Source organism: Bombus affinis, chromosome 6 (assembly GCF_024516045.1).
Source record: "Bombus affinis isolate iyBomAffi1 chromosome 6, iyBomAffi1.2, whole genome shotgun sequence".
Lineage (NCBI taxonomy): Eukaryota > Metazoa > Arthropoda > Insecta > Hymenoptera > Apidae > Bombus > Bombus affinis.
Window position 1 is genome coordinate 6343194 of NC_066349.1, and position 11412 is coordinate 6354605.

Sequence of the window (11412 nt, forward strand, 5' to 3'; positions counted from 1 at the left end):
ACTGTAGGTATAATGGGAACAACGCGAAGTTGCATACGTTCAGGAATGTCTGTAATACGAATCTCATTGTCCACATCGGTGAAGTGTCCACGTATAAGTTCACTAGGTTCATATACTTCAAAAATACTTTTCCTTGTGCTCTTTCTCTTAAGATGTTTTTTTGATCGCCATGGGCGGTCTTCTGCATCATCATGACTATATTCATCATCTTCCTCTTCTTCCTCTTCAAACTCATCCTCTTCATATTTCCCAAATTCGTTATAATCAAAATCAATGCCAAAAATATCTTGGGCTTCTTGCAATGCAGCATCCGTATATGTAGGTCTTTTCTTTCTTCTCTTTTCGGTTATGGGTATTCCATCACCATCCACAATAAAATCATCTTCGTCATCACTTTCTTCCTCATCATACCTTTCCACTTCATCTCTGTGGTCAACTTCACTTCTTTCTTCATCCTCGTCTCCAGAACCTTGAAACAATTCATTGGCAATAGCATCTCTTCCATCGTCTATCTCTTTTTCTTCTTCCACTTCTGACTCTTCATCTTGTATTTTACGTAAACGCTTAAAACGACGTTTCCTTTCAACTTTAACTCCTAAATTTTCTTCAAGTAGGTCATAATCTTCATCTTCTAAACGATCATCAAAATCTTCATCATCACTTTTTTTACGTTTTCTAGAATCAGCAGATCCATCACTATCTTCACCATCATTGTCATCATCGATAGGACTATCATCAATAAGTCCGGGAACTTCTCCATCATCTTCTAGATATTAAACATACATATAATTTAAAGGAAGATGTTTCTAAGTATCAGTAAATATTAATTTACATATTATTAATGATGTATAAATCTTGACTCTAATATTTAATGTATAATGAATAAATAATATATATATATATATAATAATGTATAAATAATATATATAATATGTATAAATAATATATATAATGTATAAATAATAATATTTAATGTATAAGTAATAATGTATTTCCTAGGACCTTAAAAAGCTTTGAAAGAAACAGTAACTAAATACTTTTTTGTATCAAAAATTTCACATACCTTCGTCGTCATATTCATCCTCACTGTCCTGCATTGCTTCTAATTTTTTAAGTTTCTTCTTTTCTTTAACATCAAGTTGTTGCTCTTCCTATAAAATTATGAAACATTAGATATGTTCACAATTATTATATGTTCACAAATAATTGCACGTATTTCACTATTTTATTAGTTACCTCACTTTCTTCTGCTTCAAAATCCAAATAATGTGCCATTTTCTATTAGAAATATAAGAATTTTTCGAAAAAATATATAACAAAGCAGAATAACAGACGGAAGAATCGTACTACGGCGCAAGAGGCACTGACTGATCGCTACAGCTGTTTAATACTACGCGTCTATGGGTATTGTGATCGTCCAGAAACTTTCTTGGTGGGGCAACTTTCTTTGTAGTATAGTTCCTTAATCCGCCGCTGCAGTAAGTAACGGCTCTGCGATCGAGTTATGAATAATTTTTTTTTATAGTAAGTAGCCAGTTTACATTATTAAAATAATGTCAGTCAATTATGCAAACCATTATGCAAAATATTTAATAAAATGCATGTATATGTTTCATATATATTCTGCTTTATAACTATAAAATAATTTTTAAAACAAAAAAACATGCTTTTTTTGTGTACTAAGTATGATTATTTTTATTTATACATTATTTATACATTATTTTATTTATACATTTTATTTATACATTTTATTTATACATTATCAGACTTTTTAATATATATTGAAAGTATTTCTTAAATATATATTATTGTTATTTATAATAAATAATTATTAAAAATTGAAATTCAAAATGATGACATTTGTAACTATGATCATTAGTTTATGAAGGGTTGAAAAGAAAGAACGAACATCTTATTTAACACATGTTTAATGTTCCTAATATTTTATAATAAAATACATATCAAAATTACATGTGCTTAGATTAACATATCGATAGTAAGTCAATTATTATACAAATAAAACTTATACATATATTTTTGAATTAAGGCAGTATCTGTGTTTGAATAATATATATTAGGTCATCACATAAGTTCGTGCCGACTTTTGTGTACACATTTCATGTGTCGATTTATAAACATACGACAATAAGGGACCAATGCACTTGAAAAATAAACAATCTTAACATATATAACCGCTCGAAAAACGGAACGAACTTATGGGATGACCTAATAGAACTAAATGGTAATATGATATATTTGAGCAAATATAAACAGATATATTGTATAGAATTGATAGTTTGAAGATGTAATATCATTGAGGTAGAATATTTTAAACATTATGTACATATAAAGAAGGAAAACAACATTTTCATGATAAAATTTGTTTTGCTAAATTGAAATATAAAATTGGCATTAAATCATTTCTGTTAATTTCCTCCTTTTTTATTTACATATATATTACACACTTCTCGATCAAAATTGTACATTTGTAGAAAAAACCTCAGAAAAGATTCTATAAAAAGAGCATAATGTACATATAAAGAAGGAAAACAACATTTTCATGATAAAATTTGTTTTGCTAAATTGAAATATAAAATTAAATATAAAATTAAATATAAAATTAAATCATTTCTGTTAATTTCCTCCTTTTTTATGTACATATATATTACACACTTCTCCATCAAAATTGTACATTTGTGGAAAAAACCTCAGAAAAGATTCTATAAAAAGAGCATAATGTACATATAAAGAAGGAAAACAACATTTTCATGATAAAATTTGTTTTGCTAAATTGAAATATAAAATTAAATATAAAATAAAATCATTTCTGTTAATTTCCTCCTTTTTTATGTACATATATATTACACAGTTCTCCATCAAAATTGTACATTTGTGAAAAAAACCTCAGAAAAGATTCTATAAAAAGAGCATAATGTACATATAAAGAAGGAAAACAACATTTTCATGATAAAATTTGTTTTGCTAAATTGAAATATAAAATTAAATATAAAATTAAATCATTTCTGTTAATTTCCTCCTTTTTTATGTACATATATATTACACACTTCTCGATCAAAATTGTACATTTGTAGCAAAAACCTCAGAAAAGATTCTATAAAAAGAGCATAATGTACATATAAAGAAGGAAAACAACATTTTCATGATAAAATTTGTTTTGCTAAATTGAAATATAAAATTAAATATAAAATTAAATATAAAATTAAATCATTTCTGTTAATTTCCTCCTTTTTTATGTACATATATATTACACACTTCTCCATCAAAATTGTACATTTGTGGAAAAAACCTCAGAAAAGATTCTATAAAAAGAGCATAATGTACATATAAAGAAGGAAAACAACATTTTCATGATAAAATTTGTTTTGCTAAATTGAAATATAAAGTTAAATATAAAATTAAATCATTTCTGTTAATTTCCTCCTTTTTTATGTACATATATATTACACACTTCTCGATCAAGATTGTACATTTGTAGAAAAAACCTCAGAAAAGATTCTATAAAAAGAGCATAATGTACATATAAAGAAGGAAAACAACATTTTCATGATAAAATTTGTTTTGCTAAATTGAAATATAAAATTAAATATAAAATAAAATCATTTCTGTTAATTTCCTCCTTTTTTATGTACATATATATTACACACTTCTCCATCAAAATTGTACATTTGTGAAAAAAACCTCAGAAAAGATTCTATAAAAAGAGCATAATGTACATATAAAGAAGGAAAACAACATTTTCATGATAAAATTTGTTTTGCTAAATTGAAATATAAAATTAAATATAAAATTAAATATAGAATTAAATCATTTCTGTTAATTTCCTCCTTTTTTATGTACATATATATTACACACTTCTCGATCAAAATTGTACATTTGTAGAAAAACCTCAGAAAAGATTCTATAAAAAGAGCATAATGTACATATAAAGAAGGAAAACAACATTTTCATGATAAAATTTGTTTTGCTAAATTGAAATATAAAGTTAAATATAAAATTAAATCATTTCTGTTAATTTCCTCCTTTTTTATGTACATATATATTACACACTTCTCGATCAAAATTGTACATTTGTAGCAAAAACCTCAGAAAAGATTCTATAAAAAGTGCATAATTTGTACTAGTAATACATATTTGATATAGAAAATGCTTTGTGCCAATTAACAGAAAATGAAACCATACACATTTATGGTTCAATTTACTCTTTTTCTTTTGTTAATAGAGTATACTCTATTCGATAGAGTATTGTTTCAAATAACCAATTGTTCTAGCTACATATACATGTAAAACGTATGATTATCAACTTTCATCATATAGGGGAGTACCATCTCCACTTAGACATACTCCGGGGACTAGAATTTGTAAATGGAGTTTCTCTAGGAGATTTATAAGACGGAGTACGTGCAGATGGGGTTCTATTGCGCGGAGTTGCTCTCCCATTTTGATCTTCTTGATTTCGTGGCGTTTTTCTAGATTCATCATATCTTGGAGTAGTATTATTATAATTAGAAAATGAATTAGAAGATTGCTTTGATCGAGCCCATGCTTCCGCCGCTTTTGTCCAATTCGTTGCATTAGATGTACTAGTGACAGATCTATGTGATCTTGCAGTTGTATGTGAATTTGAATTCATTGCTGGAGGAATTGGTTGTAAGAATGGTCCTTGAGAGTGGCTGGGTGTTTGTGGATGATGAGGCGTGTGGTGTGGTGTATGATAGGGGGTCATAAACGGAGTTTGGCCGGAAGGCGTATAAGGCGTACTTCCATACATTCCATAATTATTAACACTAGCAGCTCCTGGAGTGTATGGTGGATAATGATGTGGAGTTTGATTTGCTACTTTCGAGAGTGAATGTAACATGTCGTGTGGCATATTCTGTGCTACCCTCTGTATTGTATCTGCATTCACTCCTGAAAAAAAAGAAACAGACAAAAAGGAAGTTAATTTCAGTAGAATAAAAATTATTATAGGATCCAAATTCTTAGTAATATGAAACTTACCATTCACTCCTGGAGTACCATTGTATGGTGTTCTGGAAGTCATAGTTCCATGTGGAGTACCAGGTGTAGCTTGTCCTGGCATAGGATCTCTAAAGTGTTCTTTGAACCAGCGGAACAAGTCATTTATTCTATTAAACATTTGATCTCTAAATCGAAATCCATCGGCTATTACAGTAACATATTCATGACGGCAACGAGTTCGTGGTAAATACGAAAGTAAAAATTTTCCAGGATAATTCTAAAATGTATAACAAAAAATATTAATTTAATTGAAAAATAAAAATTTTGAAGTAGGAATATAAGCAAATATTAAATATTTTCGAACATACCTTAGTTGCAGATACAATATATGGTATTCCTCCAGGATTTTGCTTCTTCTGTTCCTTCAAAATTTCTTCTGCTTTATCTTTAATGCCTTCTACGCTTGTTTTGTAATATTTAAAATCTAAAAGTTCCGAAGCATAAGCAGCCATCGGATTAATATGTCTAGCGATAATTTCATCCAAATCTTCAAATTCTTCATTGCCAATCCATAAACTGCGACCCAAAGAGAATGCATTTTCTTTGCCTTCTTCCCTTACATCAATATGTTGATAAATATTTTCTGTAACTTTCCATGTTACGGTCAAATGATCGGCTCCCTTACTGCTAGGTCGTATTATTGCTTCCCCTTGCCTCATAGTTGGCATTAACTTTTCAGCTTCTGCAAAACTTATATTATGGAAACTAGGATGAACTATAAGACGTTTTACATAAGTTTGTCGTTGTTGTAATTTCTTAGCATCCTCATCTGTTTTCATATCTTTTTCTTCTGCCTCTACTTCATAATAAACGTCTCGCTGAGGTCTCCATTCGTGATTTTTATCAATAAGATCACTCGTCTTGCTAGTACATTCGACACTAAATCGTTCTACTTCGATCTTAATTATACGACAATGAATTACTTGTCCGACACGTACTCTTTCCTCTGGACTAGCGACATGTTTATCAGACAGATTTTTTACGTGAATGTATCCAGATATTCCATTATCCAACCTTAAACGAATTCCAGTTGCTTTCCCCGGACATGCACCGGCATCAAAATGATTCCATACCTCGAACAATTCTGGAAAATCGTTTTTCAAGCAGAATGGGCATTGCCATAATCCGGTTTCATCATTTCGAACAGGATTCGCTTGATCTAATTGATCTCCTCGAGGTCTTCTATGGCTTATACCAACAACTGTTGCCAAAATTAATTTACCGACATAGAAAGTTTCCGGAGTTTCTTTAGTCAAAATATCAAATAATTGTTCAGTATTTAGAGATTGGTAAGGTACACGGAGATCTTTGTATCTACAATTCAGTTCAGCTCTTATATCGTAAAGAGTAATGCACTTGTTTCCAAAACACTGTCTTTCAAGCTCTTCTGCAAATGCATCTAAATCTAAATCTTTTAATCTTTCTGGTGATTCAAGAATTTCTTCTAGGGCACCAGCAGGATTTGCATTTTCATCATCATACTCTAAAGCATCTACTGCCATTTTTCTTGCCCATTCATATGTCTCTGGATGTACACGCGAGCCATCTAGTACTTCCACATATGCCTCTGTGCTATCTCCTAAACTATTTGTATCAATTTTAATAAAACCAGCACAATTGACAAACACTTTAGGTCCCATATGACATGCTGTTATAAGCTGTGTTCTATTTTCTAATCTCTGATTAGTTTGTTTCAAAATCTTAATCAGAGCCTGTGCTTTTCTAGGTCCCAAGCCACATACAAATTGTACTAGGTTTGCTGTATAAGGCTGCTGAACTGCTCTATTTAAATCTACTCCTACTTCATTTATACGATTTATAAATTCCAAATATAAATTTTCTATAAGATCATCTTTAGAAAGTTGATCTTGCAAAGGATGATATTTAAGGCACAGAATTTCTTCATCTATGGTACACAACTGAGAGAATTCTAATAGAGGATCTTGTATTTTTCTTGCTAAAGATATAGCTTGTCTTAACAATTCTGGATAATCTCTGAACTCAGATATACTTCTATTACTATTTGCATAAACTTTAGTAAGTTCATTATCACATATTTCCACTTGGATTGTAGGAAATTGTCCTTCTTTTGCAAGATTAGCTATACATTCTTTTATATCAGATACAATCATTAATGCTTCTCTAGATTCACCACTTACTACCACAACATGTGGTTTCTTTGTGGCAATAAAATTTTTAATTCCAAGCAACTGTGCCTTTTTCAATGTCTTTTCACTTTCCATAAAACTATTTTTACGTTTCAATAAATGCGGTAATCTTAGGTAATCAGTACATTCTCCTTCTGGAGAAATTATGCAAGCAAAGGCGGCTTGAGACGGATCAGGCACATATGCCAAACCCATCACACGAATTCCTTTGCTAGTATTCCAATCTTCGTCATCTTCATCGGGAAATTCACAAGTATATGGAGCAATTTTTATCCAATTGTACATTTTGCGGCAACACGCTTTCATAACACATTCTTTTGCTTCTAATAAAAGATTGGATCTCAATTCTTTTTTCAATTGAGGTATAATAATCCGATTTAAAGCTACTTCAACACTGCCAGTTCTTAATGCATTCCAATCTTGGACACTTTTACTAAATTCGTCCCTATAATATAGTTGCTTTATTTCATCGATATAATTATTGCTAGTATTTCCTTCTATCACGTCACTAAAGGAAAGTGTAATTAATTTATCTTCTTCTGCTACAATTAGTTTTAAGAATTGATCACCAACAAGATCCCGTACAGGTTTATTTTTAAGATATTTTAATCCATAGATGGCATGCCCTTCATCTATCTCCTTTATTCCTTTTTTAGTTGGTTTTACGGATACTTTTGCTCTCTCCATATACATTTCTCTAACGCATTTACGAACTAATGGTTCGTGCGCCAACTGAATCGCAACCATTAATTGTGCAGCTTTAAGTACTTCGTCACTTGTTGTAAATATTGCAGAACAAAAATCATTTGCTACTATTGCAGGTTCTATTGGATCTTGATCTACTTCATGACGCTGATAATTGTCTTGAAGATTTTCAGCAAAATGTTCGGGTGAGAGACCAAATTTTTTAATAAATCCGTCTAGGCCAGCTTTTCTGCAAATATAGTAAGGACCTTTTCTAATCGGCTGCTTTAATGATTCGTCTATTTCTTCTTCTTCATCTTCTACATCAGCAATTTCAGGTAGATCTTCTCCAAGTTGTTGCTGTCTTTTCTTCAATTTAGCTTCCCTTTGTGCTTGTTTTTTCTTCTTATGTGCACTTTCTTGCATGGATGACACATCCTGATTATAATACAACATAAAATGTCGATAAATATCATTTAATTCTTCAAAAGTTTGAGCATTTTTAAGTCGTTCAATATCACCGTCTTTAATAACTCGTATGTTGTCAGGTAATGGAGCATCTGGATTTTTCATAATCTCATCTAATTGAAAATTCCTCATCTTCTCAAAGAGTTTCACTAAATTTTCTTTTCTTTGTTTAAGTTGGCACCATTTTATGTCAAACTTATAAATTTTCCACAAATCATTGATGTTTAACTCTGGCAACACGTATTCTTTTCTATAAAATGCAATAAACGGAACTTCAAAGTTCTGATTACGCATAAAATCTAAAACTTTCTTAATTTTGCCGATTGTTTGCGGACCCTTTTTAGCTCTTTCTTTGGCTTCTTCATTTAGATGAGAATCTTGTATTGAAATTGTTGGTTGACAGAATGCCTGTTTATATATCCATTCAGCTTCAAGATCTAATTCATCCGAATCTTCCACTGTAGGTATAATGGGAACAACGCGAAGTTGCATACGTTCAGGAATGTCTGTAATACGAATCTCATTGTCCACATCGGTGAAGTGTCCACGTATAAGTTCACTAGGTTCATATACTTCAAAAATACTTTTCCTTGTGCTCTTTCTCTTAAGATGTTTTTTTGATCGCCATGGGCGGTCTTCTGCATCATCATGACTATATTCATCATCTTCCTCTTCTTCCTCTTCAAACTCATCCTCTTCATATTTCCCAAATTCGTTATAATCAAAATCAATGCCAAAAATATCTTGGGCTTCTTGCAATGCAGCATCCGTATATGTAGGTCTTTTCTTTCTTCTCTTTTCGGTTATGGGTATTCCATCACCATCCACAATAAAATCATCTTCGTCATCACTTTCTTCCTCATCATACCTTTCCACTTCATCTCTGTGGTCAACTTCACTTCTTTCTTCATCCTCGTCTCCAGAACCTTGAAACAATTCATTGGCAATAGCATCTCTTCCATCGTCTATCTCTTTTTCTTCTTCCACTTCTGACTCTTCATCTTGTATTTTACGTAAACGCTTAAAACGACGTTTCCTTTCAACTTTAACTCCTAAATTTTCTTCAAGTAGGTCATAATCTTCATCTTCTAAACGATCATCAAAATCTTCATCATCACTTTTTTTACGTTTTCTAGAATCAGCAGATCCATCACTATCTTCACCATCATTGTCATCATCGATAGGACTATCATCAATAAGTCCGGGAACTTCTCCATCATCTTCTAGATATTAAACATACATATAATTTAAAGGAAGATGTTTCTAAGTATCAGTAAATATTAATTTACATATTATTAATGATGTATAAATCTTGACTCTAATATTTAATGTATAATGAATAAATAATATATATATATATATATAATAATGTATAAATAATATATATAATATGTATAAATAATATATATAATGTATAAATAATAATATTTAATGTATAAGTAATAATGTATTTCCTAGGACCTTAAAAAGCTTTGAAAGAAACAGTAACTAAATACTTTTTTGTATCAAAAATTTCACATACCTTCGTCGTCATATTCATCCTCACTGTCCTGCATTGCTTCTAATTTTTTAAGTTTCTTCTTTTCTTTAACATCAAGTTGTTGCTCTTCCTATAAAATTATGAAACATTAGATATGTTCACAATTATTATATGTTCACAAATAATTGCACGTATTTCACTATTTTATTAGTTACCTCACTTTCTTCTGCTTCAAAATCCAAATAATGTGCCATTTTCTATTAGAAATATAAGAATTTTTCGAAAAAATATATAACAAAGCAGAATAACAGACGGAAGAATCGTACTACGGCGCAAGAAGCACTGACTGATCGCTACAGCTGTTTAATACTACGCGTCTATGGGTATTGTGATCGTCCAGAAACTTTCTTGGTGGGGCAACTTTCTTTGTAGTATAGTTCCTTAATCCGCCGCTGCAGTAAGTAACGGCTCTGCGATCGAGTTATGAATAATTTTTTTTTATAGTAAGTAGCCAGTTTACATTATTAAAATAATGTCAGTCAATTATGCAAACCATTATGCAAAATATTTAATAAAATGCATGTATATGTTTCATATATATTCTGCTTTATAACTATAAAATAATTTTTAAAACAAAAAAACATGCTTTTTTTGTGTACTAAGTATGATTATTTTTATTTATACATTATTTATACATTATTTTATTTATACATTTTATTTATACATTTTATTTATACATTATCAGATTTTTTAATATATATTGAAAGTATTTCTTAAATATATATTATTGTTATTTATAATAAATAATTATTAAAAATTGAAATTCAAAATGATGACATTTGTAACTATGATCATTAGTTTATGAAGGGTTGAAAAGAAAGAACGAACATCTTATTTAACACATGTTTAATGTTCCTAATATTTTATAATAAAATACATATCAAAATTACATGTGCTTAGATTAACATATCGATAGTAAGTCAATTATTATACAAATAAAACTTATACATATATTTTTGAATTAAGGCAGTATCTGTGTTTGAATAATATATATTAGGTCATCACATAAGTTCGTGCCGACTTTTGTGTACACATTTCATGTGTCGATTTATAAACATACGACAATAAGGGACCAATGCACTTGAAAAATAAACAATCTTAACATATATAACCGCTCGAAAAACGGAACGAACTTATGGGATGACCTAATAGAACTAAATGGTAATATGATATATTTGAGCAAATATAAACAGATATATTGTATAGAATTGATAGTTTGAAGATGTAATATCATTGAGGTAGAATATTTTAAACATTATGTACATATAAAGAAGGAAAACAACATTTTCATGATAAAATTTGTTTTGCTAAATTGAAATATAAAATTGGCATTAAATCATTTCTGTTAATTTCCTCCTTTTTTATTTACATATATATTACACACTTCTCGATCAAAATTGTACATTTGTAGAAAAAACCTCAGAAAAGATTCTATAAAAAGAGCATAATGTACATATAAAGAAGGAAAACAACATTTTCATGATAAAATTTGTTTTGCTAAATTGAAATATA

The 11412-nt window shown here is 29.8% G+C and overlaps 1 pseudogene; it reads right to left on the minus strand.

Moving 5' to 3' along the window:
* Nucleotides 1-4192: 4192 nt before the first annotated feature.
* Nucleotides 4193-9958, minus strand: LOC126917348 (transcription elongation factor SPT6-like; annotated as a pseudogene).
* Nucleotides 9959-11412: the final 1454 nt, after the last annotated feature.